This window comes from Capra hircus, chromosome 11 (assembly GCF_001704415.2).
Source record: "Capra hircus breed San Clemente chromosome 11, ASM170441v1, whole genome shotgun sequence".
Lineage (NCBI taxonomy): Eukaryota > Metazoa > Chordata > Mammalia > Artiodactyla > Bovidae > Capra > Capra hircus.
In genome coordinates, this window is record NC_030818.1 from 84397511 (window position 1) to 84421786 (window position 24276).

A 24276-nucleotide genomic window follows, 5' to 3' on the forward strand; every position below is an offset into this window, starting at 1 on the left:
TGATTGAAAGTTTCTATGTTCTACCCATTTCCAACACAGGTTCGGGACATTAGTGGGATGTTTGCAGAACAAACACACATTTCTCTCCCACGTAACAAGCTATCAGAAGAAAGATAGGATGCTGTAATTAATACAGATTCTACATGCAGGAATGGGGGAGGTAGAAGACTAATTTCCTTCCTCAGTAGTCTAGACTGCAGTTGGCACAGCTAAAATAGGAGCATGTGATAGTGTTCAGATCCCTTAGTGCTTTTCTCCAAGATATTTTTAACTAACATGAATTGTATGTGAATGGTGAGATTGTTCTAAAATAGAATCATAGTGATGTTTTCACCATTGTATAAATTCATTAAAACTCTAACGGAACTGTAATTTAACTTGGGTGAATTTCATGGTATATAAATCAACCTCAAAACAAGACTTTAAAGAATAATATATGAACCAAAAGATACACAAGAAAAGTTTAGACATATATTTGCTGATAGAGTCAGGGAATTCTGGTCAGAAGAGTAAAGAAGAAATAAGGAAAAATCCCCAAGTAAAAGTAGAAGCACAAGTAGGAGAATAGAATAGATTCTCCATAATTATGAAGGACGGAGGTTTATAGAGGATATTGGAAGAAACATCCTGCTTTCAGCCTGGAACATAAGGAGAAACACCTGGACCCATCATCGATAGAAGTAAAACAAGCAGCCCAAAGGTAATTAATTATTTCCTATTTTTATGTGACAACACTGGGAAGCAGAATTAGTCTAAGTCTATTAAGATGGAGACACTTGAATTCCATGGGGAATGGAAGGGGCACTTTTCATTTATATTAAATCTGGAGTATTTGAAACAATCTGTAGGGAATATGGGCCAAGAAGGAAGAAGAGAATATCAAGATGTCAGTCTGGAAGGCATTGTGAGATTTCCCTTTTCCTTTTTTTTTTTTTTTGTTAATTTTTATTTTTACTTTATTTTGCTTTACAATACTGTATTGGTTTTGCCATACATTGACATGAATCAGCCACGGGTGTACATGAGTTCCCAATCCTGAGCCCCCCTCCCACCTCCCACCCCATATCATCTCTTTGGATCATCCCCGTGCACCAGCCCCAAGCATCCTGTATCCTGTATTGAACATAGACTGGTGATTCGCTTCTTACATGATAGTATACATGTTTCAATGCCATTGTCCCAAATCATCCCACCCTCTCCCTCTCCCACAGAGTCCAAAAGTCCGTTCTATACATCTGTGTCTCTTTTGCTGTCTCGCGTACAGGGTTATCATTACCATCTTTTTAAATTCCATATTATGTGTTAGTATACTGTATTGGTGTTTATCTTTCTGGCTCACTTCACTCTGTATAATAAGCTCCAGTTTCAGCCACCTCATTAGAACTGATTCAAATGTATTATTTTTAATGGCTGAGTAATACTCCATTGTGTATATGTACCACAGCTTTCTTATCCATTCATCTGCTGATGGACATCTAGGTTGCTTCCATGTCCTGGCTATTATAAACAGTGCTGCGATGAACATTGCGGTACACGTGTCTCTTTCAATTCTGGTTTCCTCGGTGTGCATGCCCAGCAGTGGGATTGCTGGGTCATAAGGCAATTGTATTCGCAATTTTTTAAGGAATCTCCACACTGTTCTCCATAGTGGCTGTACTAGTTTGCGTTCCCACCAACAGTGTAAGAGGGTTCCCTTTTTTCCACACCCTCTCCAGCATTTATTGCTTGTAGACTTTTTGATCGCTGCTATTCTGACTGGTGTGAAATGGTACCTCACTGTGGTTTTGATTTGCATTTCTCTGATAATGAGTGATGTTGCGCATCTTTACATGTGTTTGTTAGCCATCCATATGTCTTCTTTGGAGAAATGTCTATTTAGTTCTTTGGCCCATTTTTTGATTGGGTCATTTATTTTTCTGGAATTGAGCTGCATAAGTTGCTTGTATATTTTTGAGATTAGTTGTTTGTCAGTTGCTTCATTTGCTATTATTTTCTCCCATTCCAAAGGCTGTCTTTTCACCTTGCTTATAGTTTCCTTTGTTGTGCAGAAGCTTTTAATTTTAATTAGGTCCCATTTGTTTATTTTTGCTTTTATTTCCAGTATTCTGGAAGGTGGATCATAGAGGATCCTGCTGTGGTTTATATCAGAGAGTGTTTTGCCTGTATTCTCCTCTAGGAGTTTTATAGTTTCTGGTCTTAAGTTTAGATCTTTAATCCATTTTGAGATTATTTTTGTGTATGGTGTTAGAAAGTGATCTAGTTTCATTCTTCTACAACTGGTTGACCAGTTTTCCCAGCACCACTTGTTAAAGAGATTGTCTTTAATCCATTTTATATTCTTGCCTCCTTTGTGGAAGATAAGGTGTCTATAGGTGCATTTAGATGGAGACAGAGGTGTCTGCATCATGGTGGGAAACTGAGGAAGAATGACTTAATTGCTTTTATGTCTGCTTGCTTCATGTCCAGTGAGATGACTGTTGCTTCCTAGAACTGCCACAATGGTGGTTGCTAGTCATTTAAGCTGTGACCAGGCTCAAGCACCCATGGACACTGTGGCTTCTCAGAGTCTGGCTGAGAGTCTGATGGACCCTCCTAGAATATCCTCTTCTGGACTTAGCCTATTGCTTCCCCATGGACAAACCAGGATAAGGTCAGGAAAGAAGAGTGTCTCAAATCCATCTCCATATAGCTCCAGGTCTTAGTTATTTCACCAGAAAGCTCCCTGTCATCTCTCATCACTTTTTCCAGTGATATCATTAAAGAACAAGGAGAAGGAGGACAGAGAGGAGGAAGACAAATAACACGTGCTAATGAGAAAATACTAAAAAAAGTTTTGCAAATGTCACCAGCATTCTCCCCTCCAGAGTACACGGCTTCAGTCCAAATTATATCTGGAAAGTTTAGTATAATTAAGACGGTTGAAAGCTGGGATTCTCGAGTCAAAAGTCCATATGTAGGTCGCAATACTCAGGACATAAAGTCATTATACATTGTGACTCAATTTCCTAATCTGTATTGTGGAATTATAATCCTCACCTCTTAAAGTTCCTATAAGAGTAAGAGAAATAATATTGATAAAAACATAAAAGTGAAATAATTTTAAAAAATTATTTGAGTGTTCTCTGTTATATAATAAATGCTATATTTCAGATATTTTCACTTACCTGATACCACAAAATAATATGAAAGCCAATGTTAATTCTACATATTTGCTAGCTATGGCAAACGATCATCCCACTAAGGGTAGTGGAAGGATTTGGTAACACTGGGGAGGCTGTGGATCATGGGTTTTAACTGATATGAGGATCTAGTCATATGTACACAGCCTTGAGAGGGAGTGGTTGACAAGGATAAGAAGAAATAGAGCACTGAAGGGCCTTGAGAGCCAGGCATCTCTCCTGCCTGTCTGGAGCACATGTGTTGAGTGTAAAATAGGACCAAATTCCATCCCAGCTCTGATTACCTCTGTTAATCCCAATCCTCCAAGCTGGAAAATTTATCTCTTCTTTATCATACAAATTAATCATTGTTTAAGTATACTTTACTTAAATATCCTTGTGTAGGCTGTTTGTTTCATGCCATTTCCTCATTGGAGTGAGAAGACTGAATGATTAGGAAAAGAAAAGTTATTCCTCTTGTACTTCGAGGCACTACCTTGTCTTCCTAAGGATATTTCCCTTTCTAGGCTTTTTCTACTGAAAAGAAAACCATACTCACATTCTTCACCCTACTCAAGACCCAAACAAAGCCATAATATTCATGATCATGTTATTTAATTGCATCACCAAGCACATACCTTGAAGCATCTTGTAACTGTTGGAATTATTCAGAGTACCTCATTGACTGTCATTAGTCTAGCTCTTATTTTTCAAGATTTTTTTTTTATCTAGACCATTTTTAAAGTCTTTATTGAATTTGTTACAATATTGCTTTTGTTTTATATTTTGGGTTTTTTGGCCCCACAACCTGTGGGATCCTAGCTTCCCAACCAGGGACTGAACCATTGAACCCCTGAATTGGGAAGCGAACTCTTAACTGTTAGACAGCCAGGGAAGTCCCTCCTCCAGCCCCTAATTCAAAACAAAATGCTGATGATTTCTTTCTTTCTTTTTTTTTTTTTTTTGGTCATTGCCCAATTCCTAATTTATGAGAGCAGACATCAATCTGCTTCTAAAACAGTTGCAGTACACCAAAGTACTCTGTCTCTATAATATCTTGCCTACTGACCTGTTAAGTGTTCAAGGAAAAATTTGAAAAAAAAAAAAAAATATATATATATAGCGAATATGTGCTTGGAAGTGTCATGCTTTAGTGAAACTTACAGCTTTCCCCTTCATCTTAAGTACAAAGAATGATTGGGTAGCACTTTTGCAAAATTTCAAATAAAATCTATGTAATGCTTACGGTGGAATGAGAGCTAAATGTGCTTTTAAAATTATTGGAAACTATACATCACTACTTGAACAGGTAATCTATCACACAATCAAGCTTTTATTGGACATTCTGACACCAATTTCTTTCCCTAGAAAACCTTGAAACCCTATTTAAAAAAGTAGAATCACAGGAATGATACTGCAAAAGGGGGGAAAAAAAGATAAAAATGCCTTTCATTAGTGTTTCTTTTAATGTTAAATCTTATAATTACATTTCAACAATTATTTTTTACTGAAAATTTATGATTATACTTTAATAATTATTTTCTCAGTAATATAATATCTATTTTTTACATTTACTTACTTTAATCTCCTCTACTAACAGCTCAATTTAAATACCAAAAGAAAACTCAAAGAAAGCTCAAGGATGTTGAGAGTGACAAAAATAGAAGAGATTTGAAAGAAGAGTAATTAAACCCTGACTACTAAATTTATTAACTGAATAGTGTTTTTTTAAAAAAGTGTTAGTTTCTCAGTCATGTCTGACTCCTTATGACCCCATGGACTGTAGCTCACCAGGCTCCACTGTCCATGGAATTCTCTGCACAAGAATACTAGAGTAGGTTGCCATTCCCTTCTCCAGGATATCTTTGTGACCCAGGGTTTGAACCTGGGTTTCCTACATTGCAGCAGACTCTACCGTCTGAGCCACCAGGGAACTGGCTAAACCAGTTAATATCTGAACCTCAGTTTGTACATTTGAAAATGAACTTATATTCAGAATTATACATAAAATAAGTAATGAACTATGTGTGAGAATGAATGAATGTTCAATGTCAATATGAATATCAGCAGCCACTGGCACCCCACTCCAGTGTTCTTGCCTGGAGAATCCCAAGGATGGAGGGGCCTGGTGGGCTGCCATCTATGGGGTCGCACAGAGTCGGACATGACTGAAATGACTTAGCAGTAGCAGCGTATTAAATGTAGTTAGCCCCAAGTTCTGAACATTATTTACATATGCAGAACGTGAGAACTGCAGAAGGATTTACAGGTCATCTCTTAACTATCTCTTAACCTACATGAGGGGCTGCTCAGGTGGTGCTAGTGTTAAAGAACTCACCTGCCAATACAGGAGACAAAGGAAATGCAGGTTCAGGAGGAGGGCATGGCAACTCACTCCAGTATTCTTCCCTGGAGAAATCCATGGACAGAGGAGCCTGGCAGGATACAATCCATGGGGTCCCAAAGAGTTGGGCATACTGAAGTGACTTAGAGCACACACAGCCTGCATCAGATAACTGATGCTCAGAGATAGGAAGTAATTAATCTGAGTACATCCAAAGAAATAGTAGTAGTTTCTGCTTTCACAAAATGGTCTTTAAATTCCTAATTCAATATTCTTTCTCTCCATGAAATATCTGCTTAGGGTTGCCACATTTAACAATTAAATATACAAGATGTCTAGTTATATTTGATTTTCAGAATTATCTTTTTGTTTTCAATATGTTACGATGATTTTTTTTTGGCAGTTTTACTGTAATGGGGTATTGTCAGTTCCTCAGTCCTTTCACTGCATGTAACATCCACATTATAACTCTACTCTCTCTTTCCAAGAGCTCCCCCCACTATTTCTTTTGTAAACAAAAAGCCTAAGGGCTCATTGTAGCTAATAATAACAAATAATTATAAATGTACCGAATGTTCATTGTGTATCAAGTGCTGTTCTTAATGTCATGTGTGTGCAAATTCATTTAACATCCCCTAAACCTTCTAAATTTGGCACTATTATCTTATTCATTTTGCAAATGGGGCTGCAGAAGCCCAGAGAGGCTAAGGTGGTTGCCCAATATAACACAGCTAATCAGTACCAAAGATCAAGTCACTTATCCCACCACAGCCCCAATGCCCAGGTTTAAACAGTGACATACAAATGTATAATGCCCTCTAGTTGGGACACAGTTCAGCTCAGTTCAGTAGTTCAGTCATGTCCTACTCTTTGTGATCCCATGAACCACAGAAAGCCAGGCCTCCCTGTCCATCACCAACCCCTGGAGTATTCTTCTCTAAATACAAAACATTCCTCTTACCTATTTCATGTCATACCTTATTGTACTTCAGCTTCCCTGGTGGTTCAGTGGTAAAAAATCTGCCTACCAGAGCAGGAGACCTGCGTTTGATCCCTGGGTTGGGAAGATCCCCTGGAGAGGAAATGGCAACCCACTCCAGTATTCTTGCCTGGAGAATTTCATGGACAGAGGAGCCTTGTGGGCTGCAGTCCATGGAGTTGCAAAAGAGTCAGACAAGACTGAACAACTAGGCAGCAACAACAAACAACTCATTGTACTCATCCTAGAAGATGAGTACAGATAATTAACAAACACTTCTCTGAGATTTTAGTCCCTGTTAATATCTAAGACTCAGATCTGGAATACCATGAGGAGTTCCAGGGGACCTAAAATGATCCCCTCATTCTCAGGATGAGACCTTCTGAGTCAAATCTCTCTTCATGTTAGATTTCTTTCCCAGCACCCTCCTTAATCCTGCCATCTCCCAGAACATTCTGTATGCCATCCAGATGAACTAGGTGGGTCTGAATTCTGGAATAAGTGTTCCAATCCATCCAGGCCATCTCTTGGTATACAAAACCTCAGGACTTTTCAGCACATATAAGAAAGGGGGAAAGGCAAGAAAGTTACCCTGAAGAGTTATCTCATGGAAGAAATGAAATAGGTTGGAGGTATTTTTTTTTAATTATGTGTAAATTAAAAACAACATGAATAAATCCTCATTATTCATCAGCTCAATCCTTATGAACATCCAGTTGTTTGAAAGCAGCTCTCCCTTTGAAAGGTTTGCAAGGACAGGTTTTAATGATCTGATGCATAATTAAATCTTTATTGAAAACTATAAAATCACAGCACCTTAAATAGGATTACTGAACTAAAAAAATGGAGCCTGAAGAACACAACTAATATACTTTCTCAACTCAAAGCTTAAAGAGTAATATTTAGCTCATTTAATTATCTCTGAAATAATTTTCTTTAAAATGCATTTATCTGAGAATGTAATTATATATTTTATTTCTTTTGCCAATAATTATAAAATGTAATTTGACATAATTCCTAAATCCAATCATTATAAGTAGAAAATTCAAATCTTTTGGTTGATTTTTTAAGATCATTTGAGTTTACTTTGGCATTCTTTATCATGTCATGTATTAAATTGTTTCCCACTAAATAAGGTACCATGATGAATCCTGAAATTACTGCTGTTCTACTCTTTTAGTTCTACAAAATGGAAATTACACACACTTCAACCCAGTATAATGTCATAATGTATGTTTATACCCACCACAGAACAAAGACTATACTGAGAACACTTGGCAAGTTTTCAAATTCAGTAAATTTTGGTCCTTGTATTTCTCTTGGTCCTAGTAACTTCCCAGATGGTGCAGTGGTAAAGAATCTGCCTACCAATGCAGGAAACCCAAGAAACATGGGTTCAATCCCTAGGTTGGGAAGTAAGAAATAGCAACCCCCTGGAGTAGGAAATGGCAACCCACTCCATCCAGCCTGGAGAATCCCTACAGACAGAGGATCCCGGCGAGCTGCAGTCCCTGGGGGATCAAAGAATCGGGCATGACTGAGCAACTAGGCACAGCATGCAGTATTTGTCTAACTTTTTTTTTACTGAAAAAATTTATTAGTTTTTTTACCCACATAATCTGGAGAAGGAAATGGCAATTCACTTCAGTATCCTTGCCTGGAGAATTCCATGGAGGAGGAGGAGCCTGGCGGGCTATAGTCCATGGGGTCGCAAAGAGTGAGGACACAACTGAGCAACTGAGCAACAACAAAAACCCACATAGTTCCAAGAGATTTTTAATTTATATTCTCTGATGTTACTCATGATTTTCCGAGACTTTTGTGTATTTTAGAACATTTTCACCAATTTCTTCCTGGTAAATTTCCATTCATCACTCTATACCTGCTTTATAATTGCTTTTCTAAAAGATTAAAAAAAATCTTTATATGTATTAATCTTGTTTATATGGCAAAATCACATTCCAGGTACTCTTCAAAGTAATTTAGATATATTATTTAATTCAGTTCTCCCTTAACTCAATTAAGCATACATTTCTAAAACCCTACTTTAACAAATAAGGTTAATGTGGTAGAGAGAGTTAAAGTGAATTTTCCAAAGTCATCCAGCTAAGTAGGTGGTAAAGCCAGGATCAGAACTTATCAGTCACTTCTGGAGTTTCCTCTCTGAAAATTTTACTGAATTCTTATCCTCTGTAATCTTATCACATTTGGATTTATAAGTAAATATTTGGCTTCTAAGTATTTACCTACTGATCAGTCAACTCAGAGAGAAAATTTGAATGCCTAGGAAGAGCTAAGCATTTTTGTGTTTTTATATTCACCGTCTAGAAAAATTCACGGTACTTTGAAGTGCCAAATGAGAGGACAGTGGATTGCTGAATGTTTTCAACTCTTTTTGAAGAAAGAAGTTCCTTAAACAGTGAGGTGACATTTGAGATTAGTTTATATCCTCATGACACCATATCCAGGTATTTTTTTGACAGTTTGTTAATCTAGAGAGTTGGGGCCTAAAGAAACATTTTGATAGTTTGATCCATGGGTTTATTTCAAACACAACAAATTTTGTAAAACGGAGCTATGGAACCTTTGGATAGAAGGAATATTATCTTCCCTAATGTTCTCATCTGGTAGACCTCCTTCAATCAGAATTTTAAAACTCAATTTAATAAGATATCATTATGATAATGCTATCTTCATTTCTTTTTATTCTCATGAAATTTAATCATGATTTTAAAACCTAATTTTACAATTCTTAATACACTGCATTAATTCTGTTATTGAATGTACAATTACAAAAAAAATTTTTAGCTAGCATTAGCCTGGTTGAAGTTTTCATAAAACCAAGCAACACTCTCATCCCGCAACCCATACTTCTGACCTTGCAATCAAGGGCACAAATTAAGAGTTCAAAGGCTGGGGTTCAATCCCAAATTTTCCTAGTAATGATCCCTGTGATCTCAGTCAAATCATTTAAACACCTAAGACCTTAGCTTCTTCAAGAGCAAGATTTCATGTATGTCACAGCATTGCTTGGGTCAAGCAAAGTATTAATAAGCTAATTAAATGGGTTTTCTTGGCAAAAAATTGGGTTCAATGTTTCCCATCTGAGACATCTGAAAAAAAACTGGAAAAAAAAATGTTGGGCCTCTAGAAGTTATAAGACAAATGAAAGCTGAAGGATTTTCATATAAGAAAAACGATCACAAGTGTGTTTCTCTGGTGTTTGAGAAAGATGTCAGGGTTATAATCTTGGATATACCTAATTCTGTAAAGTGGGTACTTTCAAAATGTGATCTTTCATATTCACCAGAGATCATTTGTATTAGAAAGAGATAATTAGTGCTACACTGAGAGGTATAAGGAAATGTCTTTCCTTCTGGTTAGAATGCCATTGTCTGTACTCTTTCTTGAAGCAAGTAAAATTTGGATTAACCCTTGAAATTAAAATGGGGCAAAATGGTGTTAACCTATGTGACAATTTCATAATCAACAATGAAAAACACATTATCTAGCACACTATCATTTACTCTTCTGTGTTTGAATAAGGTTGGCACAGATTCTTAGATATTTCTTCATCTTTGATTACACTTGGCAGACTGCCTTTCTCAGAATAATAACTTTATAAATGTTGGCTTATTAAATTCAAGGATTCCTTTGTACTCCAAATGAATTTCACTGCATGCTTTAGTGCCACCTTATGTTTAGTTGGGGATTATCTGTGCAATATTTGAGCGTTTTTCAGAATATGGTTTATTAGCCATCTGTATCAAAATCATCTGGGAAACGTAAAATGTACAGATTCCTGGGTCTACCACAAAAGCAAAATTGAAGTGTATTCATCTATTAAGGGTTATGAGTTAAAACCTCTAATCAATCTTCTGAACCTCTAATCGATAGAAGTTTGTTTTGTACTAGATCTTAAAGGCAAGTACAATCTCCTGATTAGAATATGATAAATAACTCTTTGACTTTAATACATATAGTCTCTTCTTTATAAGACATATTTTTTAAATCGTTAAATAAATTGTTGAGTGAATTCTTTTAAAGTGGCTGAAACTGATACATAATATTTTTCAGTTAAATTCTAGTAGGATATTTTACACATATCTATAGATATGCCTATGCTTATCTTTCTTTTTTTTTAACCTGTTGGAGTTAAATGATAGGAAGTGAAATAACACTGAACAGATTTTCCTTGTAAAGTATCAAAATCAACTATCTTATCTGCTTCCTGTTGTAATTTTAAAAAACACTGGAGGTCTATTTTACAGATCAGAAAAAAAAAAAAAAGCACAAAAAATGATGTGACTTTTTTCATGTTTTCACAGCAGGAAGGAGCAGACCTAAGATCCAAATCCAGATCTGGATTGTGAATACTGAAATTCTTATATTTCCCCATGAATACAGGTCTACTTTTTGACTGCCACTGTCTAAAAGACAAGTGTAAATCACAAGCATTTTTACTTTAAAACTGCCTGGATTAATTTTAAGGTGGGCTCAGGTAAATGAATGACATTAGTACATACATTATTTTTTTCTTTTTTTTTTGAAAACTGGAAGGTAAAGAGTCAGCAAACTATGACCACCATCACCAAAGGATGAAATATAACCACTCTGAACATTAAAAATGCAACTGCTCGTAAACTATAATATAGTACTTATTAACCACAAATGTGACATTTGCTTAATAGAAGGTTCCATAACAAAGCTGAGGAAAGCTACTGGCTTGAGTAGAAGGAGAAGGAAACCTATTAGTTAAGTAGCTGGTATATGTGTATGTGTTCTAAAATGTTCTACAAAATGTTGCTGATCATCAATGGCTGCTGTGATTATATCTGGGATAGGATGTTTCAAATAATAACCAATTTCAAATCTTGCAAATATATTTGTTTTTAAAAAAAACTTCTCAATTGGTAAGATGACTAAACATATTCTAGGAAGAATTGTACCAATTTGCTTTAAGAACTAGAAAAAACTACATCTGGTAACTTCTGCAGTCAGGAACAGGAAACAAAAATGAAGCTCAAACTTTTGATGTGTACTTTGTTTCCTATAAGTAATCACAATGAGCATTAAAAATAGCATATTCCCAAAAACAGTCTGCCAAGCTGTTTCAGCTAAGTTAGAGGCAAATTTTTCAAATTGTTCTCAGCACTTCCAGGCCCAGGACATTGGCTGGTACAGGTACATTTCCTTCTCAGTCTGAGCCTGTTTAAACAGGTGTTATGCAAATGCAAAACTTCATTATCTTCCTTCATAGGAGCTTATTGTTAGAGAATGCAAAGACAGCAATCCATTTTAACAGTTGCTTTTCTTCCCTCACATGTATTTATATTTTATAAAGACAATTTAGGTAACTTTTGAAGTGTTTACTGAATATTTATGCACCAAGTTTTCATATGATAACTGAATTTTCCTATAAGCATCATCATAAAAATTAAGTGCTGTTAATTGCAAGCTGTTTATTATGAAAGCAAAGGAAGTTTTCTGTATGCCTTAAAATTATACTCATTTTTTAAAAATGTGTTTCTGTCAAATGCAGAGAAATCTGAGAGGACTGATGATAATATTGTGAACTAGAAAAATGTATCACAATTCACAGAGGGCTTTAAATACAGAATTCTTATCCTTAAAATGATTTTGTGATAGAAACAAAGTTGGCTTAAAGCTCAACATTCAGATAACTAAGATCATGGCACCTGGTCCCATCACTTCATGGCAAATAGAAGGGGAAACAGTGGAAACAGTGGCAGACTTTAGTTTTGGGGGGGCTCCAAAATCACTGCAGATGGTGATTTCAGCCATGAAATTAAAAGACGCTTACTCCTTGGAAGGAAAGTTATGACCAACCTAGATAGCATATTCAAAAGCAGAGACATTACTTTGCAGACTAAGGTCCATCTAGTCAAGGCTATGGTTTTTCCTGTGGTCATGTATGGATGTGAGAGCTGGATTGTGAAGAAAGCTGAATGCTGAAGAATGGATGCTTTTGAACTGTGGTGTTGGAGAAGACTCTTGAGAGCCCCCTGGATTGCAAGGAGATCCAACCAGTCCATTCTAAAGGAAATCAGTCCTGGGTGTTCACTGGTAGGACGCATGCTAAAGCTGAAACTCCAAAACTTTTGCTGCCTTATGAGAAGAGTTGACTCATTGGAAAAGACTCTGATTCTGGGAGGGGTTGGGGGCAGGAGGAGAAGGGGATGATAGAGGATGAGATGGCTGGATGGCATCACCGACTTGATGGACATGAGTTTGAGTGAACTCCAGGAGTTGGTGATGGACAGGGAGGCCTGGCGTGCTGCAATTCATGGGGTCACAAAGAGTCGGACATGACTGAGCGACTGAACTGATAGGAAAAAAAAAAAAATCTGCACTGTGGAAATTGAAGGTCAGAGAAATTGAGCAAAATTTTATAGTCACACAGCTAATTAGTAAGAGAGCTAGAATCAAATCCCAGGTGTGTGGTATGTAATCTCAGATTCTACTCACTATAATATAAGTAAATAGCATCTCTATAATTATTTTGCAATCACAATACATATACATTGTGTTTATTTTCTGGTCAAGTATTGCAACCTATATCTTTACTAAAGCCATATATATGTATTTTTTTCTTAATGTGTTAGGCACTGAGGGATACTAAGGAGAATTCAACTTGGTTTCTTCCTTGTTCTAATTTCCTGCTTTCTCAGAAACCCTCTGACTCACACATTTTATTTCCAAACGTTTGCTCTGGAAAGAGATTGCTCTTAATAGAATATGTGAGTTCTCTAGATGGTCAAAACGTATATTGGCATCTTTCAATAAATAAACCTGTTGCATATTTTTTCCTTCCTCCTCAATAAGTTATTCTATATCAGTTTAATAGCAAACTAGGATCTGTTTAAACTCAGACATTGAATTTCAGGTTTGCGGAAACCTAAAGCTAGACTATGGTTCATATTGACCCAGAGGATAAGATGGTTGGGTGACTTCACTGGCTTGAGGGACATGAGTTTGAGCAAGCTCCATGAATTGTTGATGGACAGGGAAGCCTGGCATGCTGCAGTCCATGGGGTCACAAAGAGTCAGACACCACTGAGTGACTGAACTGAACTGAACAACGTGCTCTTAGGACAAAGTTCTTCTCAGTGTTACATTGATCGTGTGATATTTCAGTAGCTCTAAGATTCTTGCCAGTTCCAGGGTTTCCCAAAAGCCAAAATCCTGCTGCTGCCTCTGCTAAGTCGCTTCAGTCGTGTCCGACTCTGTGCAACCCCATAGATGGCAGCCCACCAGGCTCTGCCGTCCCTGGGATCCTCCAGGCAAGAACACTGGAGTGGGGTGCCATTTCCTTCTCCAATGCAGGAAAGTGAAAAGTGAAAGTTAAGTTGCTGATTCTTCACTACCCCATGGACTGCAGCCTACCAGGCTCCTGCATCCATGGAATTTTCCAGGCAAGAGTACCAGAGTGGTTTGCCATTGCCTTATCTGCCAAAATCCTGAACGCTGTATAAAAAGACATCTGGACAGGTATGACCTCTACTCTGTCAGCAACAGAGTAGCACGTGCTTTCTGTCATGTTCCTGAGTGGATAGCATGTCCCTTCCTTGGTTCCCTGTAGGATCCTTAGAGAGTAAAGATTCATTGCCCAGCTTAGATATCATTGTTAACAAATGGAGAGGATGACAGGGTTAAACAAAACAAGTTGGTACATTAACTACTTATCAGTAAACAGACCATGGGATAAGAATACATACCTTGAAAATGCAGAGCAAGTCTTCTTCTTGGAAAGTGAAAGTGAAGTAGCTCAGTCGTGTCCGACTCTTTGCAACCCCATGGACTGTAGCCTGCCAGGCTCCTCTGTCCATGGGATTCTCCAGGCAAGAATGCTGGAGTGGGTTGACATTTCCTTCTCCAGGGGATCTTCCCAACCCAGGGATTGAACCCAGGTCTCCCACGTTGCAGGCAGACGCTTTACCCTCTGAGCCACCAGGGAAGCTTGGATCTACTACCAAATGCAATGTCCATCATTCTTGCTAACCAAGAGACTCACGCCTTCAGAAATGTATATTTCAATCAAAAAATAAAACATTTAGTTGCATTATCAGGGAATGTTTTGTGAGTGCCTCAACTAATGTTGCGTTTCTCTTTTTTCTGGTGTATATTGATGTATATTGGTGTATATTGATTGATTAGCCCCTATGTCTGGGTTCAGTTATAGCTATGAGGTCAGTTCTGATTAAATATGCTCGTATTTACTCTGGACAACTATGAAGGCATTCTGCTTTTGCACAAAAGAGTCGGTTCTGTTACTCATGATGGCATTTTAAGATTATCTCTGTCTGTTGATTTTTTCTATTTTTGGAAACCAAGTGGCACAGGAATATTGACAGTTTAGTTCTCAAGCGTCTGCATAAATCATGGGGGCCTGCAAATCAATTCTTTACTCCCTTCAACTGAGCATCATCTCTTCAAGTTCCCAGCACTGGAGCCTCTTCTTATTTACATAAACAATGGATGCACCAGAAAAGATACTATTATCAGTATATCCTCTATGATAATCTTACTGAATTTACTTTCTAAAAAGCAATACTTGGATCTTTCAAAACAAATAATAGGAAGTTTGGGACAAGAGGAAATAACGGGCTTTTCTTAGGATTTATCATGTGTCAATTACTGAACCAGAAATTGGGGTGAAACAAGGTTATTTCACACATTCTTTCCCAAACACGTTATACAGATCAAGAAGCTGAACCTTGAGTGCTTTAAGCTTATTCAAGTTTGTTTATAGACCTTTGAGAAGCATGGTTTTCTCTCTGAAGCCTATTTTGTTGTTATTTTATTGAGAATCTTGGTTTTCTCAATGAAGAGTTCTGTTTTTTTTTTTAATTTTTTAAAACATGTTAAGTATTAGGTACTCACTTTGATTTGCATTGTTTCGAAGGAAAAGTACTCAGAGTCTATTCAGTGTTGACCATCTGCCATCAGTACAGGTGCTGTAACACTTACTACAGAACATCTACTCTGCCATCACATCAGAAACTATGAATTCTTCGTATGACACCATGGAATGACTATCGTAGATGCTTGCCAAAGAGCTGAATCTTACATTAGTTGTTATTCAGATCTTTCCAAATTCATGCTTGAGAAAACTGATGTTCAAGTGGGAACATTTATGGTCTTTTTTCTTCTGTGTTATCAAAGTTCTGACCTAAATCAAGCCAGATCTCAGCAAAGGGTAAAATACCAAATATATGTACTTTAAAGTCCGTAGAAAATGCACGCTAAGCCACAAAACCATGCTATTTTCTGACCTTTCATTGAAATCTAATATGTAAACATGTAATAAATAATTCACCTCGAGTCAAATAATTTGTAGTTTTATCACTAATTTTTTTCCTCCGTATGATAGATTTCCCCTCAGAATATAAGAAGGGAAGAAATAATAATTTTGTCTATCTGTCAAGAATTGGTATTCTTTTTAAAAAGAATCATACAAAGATAGAAGCTACTATTCTTTCTTTCACCTAAGTGTGTAAAACTACATTTAGTTCTCATGTGCTAGATTGCTAGAATGGCTTCACAATTTTCATCTGGTAAATTTCTGTCTCTTCCTTTGTTGTGTTCTAATCATGGTTTTAAAATATCTGTATGCAAACTGTCATATACATCAGCTAAACCAGTGAACTATCTAACTTGGTATGCATATATCATTAAATAACACAGTTTTAGTCTTTTTTTTTTTTCTCCAGGGAAAACTAGCATGCTTGAATTTGTATCAATACTATTAGTAATCCAAAACCCAAGACTGATTTGTTGTTCCTCTCTTTCTAGTACCTGTAACTAAATAGCCATCAATAGAGCCTGTGCAAAGTACAAAATGTTAAGTTCAGATAATAATACAATAGTCGAGCGAGAAATCACAGGTGATACTAATAACAGCATAGATTTATGTTGTCTATGAACCAGACACTGTTTAATGTACTTCTCACCTATAAATTCATTTAATATTCAAAACCAATCCATGAATAGTAGGTAACCTTATCATTTACATTTTTTCAGATAGGGAAATTAAATCACAGAGGTATTATATGATGTGCCAAACTCATTTAGCTTATAAGATATAGAACTGGGATTTAACTGAGGCTCTTGTTCAAGTATGGCTCTTGAATCTCTAACCTTTAGCAATATTCCATGATATAATTCAAAGATCAGAATGGCTAGGGCTAGTCTGGGAAACTGGAAGACTTTCTCCTAGGGATGTTAAGATTTAACTACATAAAAATTGAAGTTTAAAATAAATGCTTACCATCGTATTTGTTCTTTGAAAACAAATTTCATGTTTTTACATGCTTTCAATTTTTCTTCCTGTAGAAAGCTTTTATAGTATAAGGAGCAGCTGTGTGTGCATCGGGGATTGGGACGTGAGGGAGAAAAGAAAGAAAATTTCACAGACAAGTGAGTTGCTTTGATTGATAATGAAATGGATTTATTCAATTGCAAATTTAAAAGTCTCACTCAATTCAAATAATATAATTCAGAATTTAACTTCCTTTCTACTTTGTCACTATAGTACAGAGGTTTTGAAAAAAAAAAAATAGACCTTCGAGTTCAGTTTTGGGAGGAAAGGGTGGAGGGCAGAATTGCGGATGGCATTTAGAGTTCCTTTGCTCTTATTCAGAGAAGTTGTGTGTGACACGTCATTGGGGCCACGGCCTGGCAGTGGGGCAGTGCTGGGCCCCTGGATGGGCTGCAGGAGACTGTTCTCTGGCAGCTTACTGTTCCTGAACAGGCTGACATTTTATAGGAACTATTAGAAATGCATGAATTCTGCACACAAAATGTCAACTGATATATTAAGAAAGAGCAACTTGCTGTAGTCACTCGCAGTAAAATTTCCTTAGCTTTTACCCCATTCTGCTCCATGGATATACTTTATATAAGCTTGTACCATTTCAGATGAGATCATTTGACACCCAAAGTACACAGTCAAGTGAAACTTTTGCAATAAGAGTGAAAATTTAAAGAAAAATAAAAATAGTAGTATTTCTTCATCTTCAGTTCAGAAGCCAAGATCATGGATTATGAATTTTAAACAGGCAGTACATCACTCAAAAATCATTCTAGATAGAAAGATGGCATCTTTATTCCACTTGCTTATTACTTTTAAAGTACATTCTCGCTTAACAGCTTTCTGCTTTAGACGAGGATAACTTTTAAAAATTGGATAGTAACACAAAAAATTAACCCCTATCATAAAGCCACTGAATTTAATAGCATTTTTGTATTGAATTTCATAGTCAATGATGCTGCCTCCCACTATGTCTAGAAATCTGAGAAAATTGAGCACTTGAAAACTAAAACGTATGCTTAATATTTATACAACCCTTTCAGTTCAATTCAGTTCAGTTATGTCCGACTCTTTGCGACCCCGTGGACTGCAGCACGCCAGGCTTCCCTGTCCATCACCAACTCCTGGAGTACTCAAACTCATGTTCATTGAGTCGGTGGTACCATCCAACCATCTCATCCTCTCTTATCCCCTTCTTCTCCCACCTTCAATTTCAGTATGAGACAACTGAGGAAGCTATCCCTCATGGAAAAGGAGATTAGCCATAAAATTAGTTCCTGGAGTATATAAACTCAGGGACATTCGACTTCAGGCACAGAAGAAGACAGCAGTGTATCCAGTGTTTCCTTTACCTATGACTTACCTCACCTGCGATGTAACACATACATGGCTTTATTCCCGATTTTAGTGTATATTACCTCAACTTCCTTGTCACCCGTAAGGCTGTTTTGCATACACATTCATGGCTGCTTTTCCATCACACTGAATTCCAATTTCTCACCGCAACTTCCCAGACTTCTTTTCGTTAAAAAATACGCATGGGTAATGCCATCTATGACTTACCACAGCTCTACCTTAATAATAGGTAACAAAAGATAACTAAGTTATTAAGGTAATTTTAATGCCATTAATGTGTTAGTTGCTCAGTCATGTCTGATTTTTTGTGACCACATGGGCTGTGGCCCACCAGACTCCTCTATCCATGGAATTCTCCAGGCAAGAATACTGGAGTGGGTAGCCATTCTCTTCTCCAGGGGCTTTTCCCAACCCAGGGATCATACCCAGGTCTCCTGCATTATAGGAAGATCTCATCTAAGCCACCAGAAAAGCCCATAAATACTTTGTATTTACTGGTAAAAATATTTCAGTACACTTTTGTGCATAAAAGGGAAAAGGTATAGTTTTACCTTATGGAAAAGTAGAAAGCTCAGAGGAAGCCTATAGAAAAATTTGAAGTTGCATGAGTCCATATATTTACACAGAAAAACACTGCCTATTGGATTTAAGTGAGAATTTTAATCCTCTCATTACTCATGACTAGTAAAGCTGTCATTTGTGCATGAGCTAAAATTTGAACAGTGGAGTGTGTAGAATACCTACAGCATTATTTATTTTCTTCTTTGTTGGTGTCTTATTTTGTCACTCTTTTTTTTTTGGTTGCTATTGTAGAAAATAGGGATTTAATCATGCTTTAGGGAGACTAACTTTTTTGAGCAGAGGATGAAAGTAAACTTAAGATGGAAAACAATGTAAGCATGTTTAGTGGTGTCCTGATTCATAAAACTAAAAACACATTCTGTCCAATGTCAGATATAAGCAGGAAAGTGATGCGTACCATTTCCTCTGTAGACTGAGATCATTTCTGGAATATTTTATACTGTATTAAGGTATATGGAAAAATAGACATAGGAGTATAAGTTAACATTTGTTCATCATTTTACTTTAAATTAACATTTTGGACTATATACATCAGGCATCATACAGGTATTAACTAGGTATTAGCTAATATGTGCAGGGCTGAGTGTAAGGCACAGGTGAAGAGATACAGAGCAAATAAAAGAGATCATATGGTTGACTGTTTCAGAATTTGATTACTGGAGCCACACAAACTTGTATTTGATTATGCTCTTTCACTTACTAATGAGTGATTATGGAAAAGGCACCTACTCTTTTAATCTCTGTTGGCTTCCCTGGTGGTTCAGATGGTAAAGAATCTGCTTGAAGAGCAGGATACCAGGGTTCGACCCCTGGGTGGGGAAGATCCCCTGGAGAAGAAATGGCAATGCGCTTCAGTATTCTTGCCTGGAGAAGAATTCTTGCCTGGACAGAGAAGCCTGGTGGGCTACAGCCCATGGGGTCACAGAGAGTCAGATATAACTGAGCAGCTGTAGGAAGAAGTTTTTCACTTGGAAATGGTGATAAAAGTAGTCTCCAGGTCATATGAAAATTTTGAAATGCAGCATGATTGTACACATAACATATTTAATGAACTCTGTGACTAGCACATAATGAACACTCCATATTTTAATAGTAAATAATATTATTGTCATCATTGTTCAAGTTCATCCTTCAAGGAAGTAAAAGCTAATTCAGTACAGGAAAATTGAACTAACAAAAATATAAATAAAACTGTTGTACTGTGGACTATTATCTTAAGAGGAAAATTCCCAGCATATAAATAAAAACTTAAGTTGAACTTAGATAGATAGGAAAAATTATAAATATGTCACTAATTAGCCTATTTCCAACCTAAAATAATTCCCTAATTAGAAAAACAACAACAAAAAAAGGGAAGACAGTCCTTTGCACTTTAGGAGAAATGAGAAATCATATTTAATAAACCATTTTGTAATATATGGTTATGACAAGAATAGGACAGAGAAGAATATTTTAAATAAATGACTAGCATCTATAATCCTCAAATTCACAGATGACCAAACTCAGTAGTTTAATGTGTTTTCTCCAGTCTTTATGATGTAGTTTTTAAGATGATGGATATTCTATTGTACATTAAATTTTATGTCTGCTTTTGATGTTAAACATTATGGTATAATAATTTTCCACATCCGTAGGAACTCTTTATTAGTTTCATTATTCACATCTCAAATTTTTGCATTTTATGAGGATATACTATAAATACATGTGGAATAACAAAAGTTTTTTCACCAGTGTGTATTTTATGTGACAATTAGAGAATATGTCTGAACACAGGCTAATATACTTGTGGTGCTCAAACAGTTAAAGTTTTGAAAAAAGACACTACTATGAAAATTCTAAACAAATGTTTATTAATATTAAGAAACAATTTTTGTGTGTGTATTGTTTTTGAAACATAAATAAAACATCATTAAGGAACAAATAAAGTGTTAGGTATTTAGGGCATGAACCAAAAAAAATAAAATAAAATAAAATGAAGTAGAAGCATAAAATGTGAGTTGGTAGTAGTTGTAAAAAATTTAATAAAGAGAAACTCAATTAATTAGACTTGGGAGACCAGAGGGGGAGCTCTCATTCTCTCTGATGATAACAGAGTCCAGCAGGAAGAAGAAAATTCCTCTTCTTTCCTGGTAAGGACTCAGCCAATGAAAAGCCAGGGACTCTGCTTACCGTGGCCCTCCTAAATATATTTTCCTCTCTATAATAAAGAGTAGTAGCAACTTGCACTAAGCTTTCTTGAGTAGTAGAAAGTTACCCTAGCCTTGCTATGGTGCAGAACTTAGAATGCAATCCTCTGTTGATCCTGAATAGACGCATTTTTTTGCAGAAGAAATATCTGAAAGTCTCCTTGTTTCAGGTTAGCATAGTTTACCTCAATATGGAAGGTGTATGCTTTAAATATTGTAAATGAAAACTGTACAATGTGGAGAAGGGAAGTGGAAGAGACAGACGTGGCTTTCGTAGGTGATTCTTTTGGTCTCAGCCATAGTACTTGAAGCATACTAACTGCCTAATATGTAAATATTGCTTAGGTAATCCATTAAAAGAAGGGGGAAAAAACTAATTTCTAAGTAGTGAGGACATAAAATAAAAATGTTATACTATTGTAGACATTGTCATGATATATGTAAACTACCCACAAGTATCTATGGATAACTATTAAAATAAAACAGCAATATAAGCAAGTTTGTTGGATGTAAGATCAATTATTCCATCTTAGTCCCTACCTCCTCCAAACAAATTCCTATTTAAATGAAGGAAAATATTACTTTAACATATCAGAAATCTCAAGATCATAATGTCATTTTATCCAAATTCTACCAGATTTACCCAATCAAAACTCTAATATGCTAAGTTGTTGATTTGACAAGTTGATTCTAAAAATCATATGGAAATGCATATGGCAAAAAATATCCAAGGTAATTCTGAAGAAAAACAAAATGGGAAAACTTTCCCCACCAAATGTTAAAGCGAATCAGTTCAGTTCAGTTCAGTTCAGTTCATTTCAGGCGCTCAGTCATGTCTGACTCTTTGCGACCCCATGAATCGCAGCACACCAGGCTTCCCCGTCCATCACCAACTCCTGGAGTTCACTCAGACTCGCGTCCATCAAGTCAGTGATGCCATCCAGCCATCTCATCCTCGGTCGTCCCCTTCTCCTCCTGCCCCCAATGCCTCCCAGCACCAAAGTCTTTTCCAATGAGTCAACTCTTCACATGAGGTGGCCAAAGTACTGGAGTTTCAGCTTTAGCATCATTCCTTCCAAAGAAATCCCAGGGTTGATCTCCTTCAAAATGGACTGGTTGGATCTCCTTGCAGTCCAAGGGACTCTCAGAGTCTTCTCCAACACCACAGTTCAAAAGCATCAATTCTTCGGCACTCAGCCTTCTTCACAGTCCAACTCTCACATCCATACATGACTACTGGAAAAACCATAGCCTTGACTAGACGGACCTTAGTTGGCAAAGTAATGTCTCTGCTTTTGAATATGCTATCTAGGTTGGTCATAACTTTTCTTCCAAGGAGTAAGCGTCTTTTAATTTCATGGCTGCAATCACCATCTGCAGTGATTTTGCTAATAGTAAAATTATTATAATTAAAGTAGTGCAATATTTGTGTAGAAACAGGCAATTAAACCAATGGAACAGAATGATGACCCAGAGAGATACAAAAACACATATATGGACATTTACTTATGAAAACTATGACCCCAGAGAGCATAGAGAAAGAAACCATATTTTTAATAAATGGTTCTGGGAATAATTGATATTCATGTAGATAAATACATATCCACAGCTTGTATGGAAACCAGTTCTAATTAATCATAGATCTGAATGGTAAGGTGAAAAATAAAAGCTGTCATAAGGTAAGAGAATTTTTAAAGACTTCTGTGTAGAAAAATATTTCTTAAACACGCCTTAAAAATCTTTAAGAAAGTAAATATTGATAAAGTTTGGCAATATTATAATATTTCTGCTGAAGAAACAATATTAATTCAGAAAACAAGCAAGTACTTGCTGAAAGAATATATTTGTAACTCACATAATTGACGAAGATTGCATCCACAATATATAAGTAAATCCTTTAAATCACTAAGAAAAAGAAAGGCAACTCAATAAAAACAGGCAGAAGACAATTGAACAGAATTTCACAAATAAGGATATACAAATAATCAACAAACATATGAAAAGACAGTTTAAAGGTTTTGGAAAATAAGCATTAAATCCATGAGAATATAACCTTACTTCCCCTATAGAAAGCCAGACAAAACTGACCCAAAATTTGATAAAACCAGTGGTTGGAAAGAATGTGGAACAAAAAGTACTCTCATAAACTTCTGTAGGGAGTGTAAATTACTTAAAAAAAAAATAAACAGAAAAAAATTGCTGTTGTTTATTTGTATTACGATTATGTTACTACTATTGGCTTCCCGGGTGGTTCAGTGGGAAAGAATCTGACTGCCAGTGTAGGAGACACAAGAGACTCAGGTTCAGTCCCTGGGTGGAGAAGATCCCTTGGAGGAGGGAATGGCAACTCACTCCAATATTCTTGCTTGAAAAATTCCATGGAGAGAGGAGACTGGTGGACGACAACCCATGGGATCACAAAGAGTCACACATGACTGAGCATGAACGCAGGGTATTTTACTACCATTCAGTTCAGCTCAGTTCAGTTCAGTTCAGTAGCTCAGTCATGACCGACTCTTGGTGACCCAAGGACTGCAGCTTGCAAGGCTACCCTGTCCATCACCGACTCCCAAAGTTTACTCAAACTCATGTCCATTGAGTCAGTGATGCCGTCCAACCGTCTCATCCTCTGTCATCCCCTTCTCCTTCTACCCCCAATCCCTCCCAGCATCAGTCTTTTCCAATAAGTCAACTCTTTGCATCAGGTGGCCAAAGTATTGGAGTTTCAGCTTTAGCATCAGTCCTTTCAAAGAATACCCAGGGCTGATCTCCTTCAGAATGGACTGGTTGGATCTCCTTGCAGTCCAAGGGACTGTCAAGAGTCTTCTCCAACACCACAGTTCAAAAACATCAATTCTTCTGTGTTGAGCTTTCTTTATAGTCTAAATCTCACATCCATAGCCTTGACTAGACAGACCTTTGTTGGCAAAGTAATGTCTTTGCTTTTTAATATGCTGTCTAGCTTGGTCATACATTTGCTTCCAAAGAGTACATATCTTTTAATTTCATGGCTACAGTCACCATCTGCAATGATTTTGAAGCCATCCAAAAATAAAATCTGCCACAGTTTCCACTGTTTCCCCACCTATTTGCCATAAAGTGATGGGACTGGATGCCATGATCTTAGTTTTCTGAATGTTGAGTTTTAAGCCAACTTTTTCACTCCCCCGTCTTTCATTTTCATCAAGAGTCTCTTTAGTTCTTCTTCGCTTTCTGCCATAAGGGTGGTGTCATCTGTGTATCTGAGGTTATTGATATTTCAGCTTGTGCTTCATCCAGCCAGCATTATGCATGATGTACTCTTCATAGAAGTTAAATAAGCAATGTGACAATATACA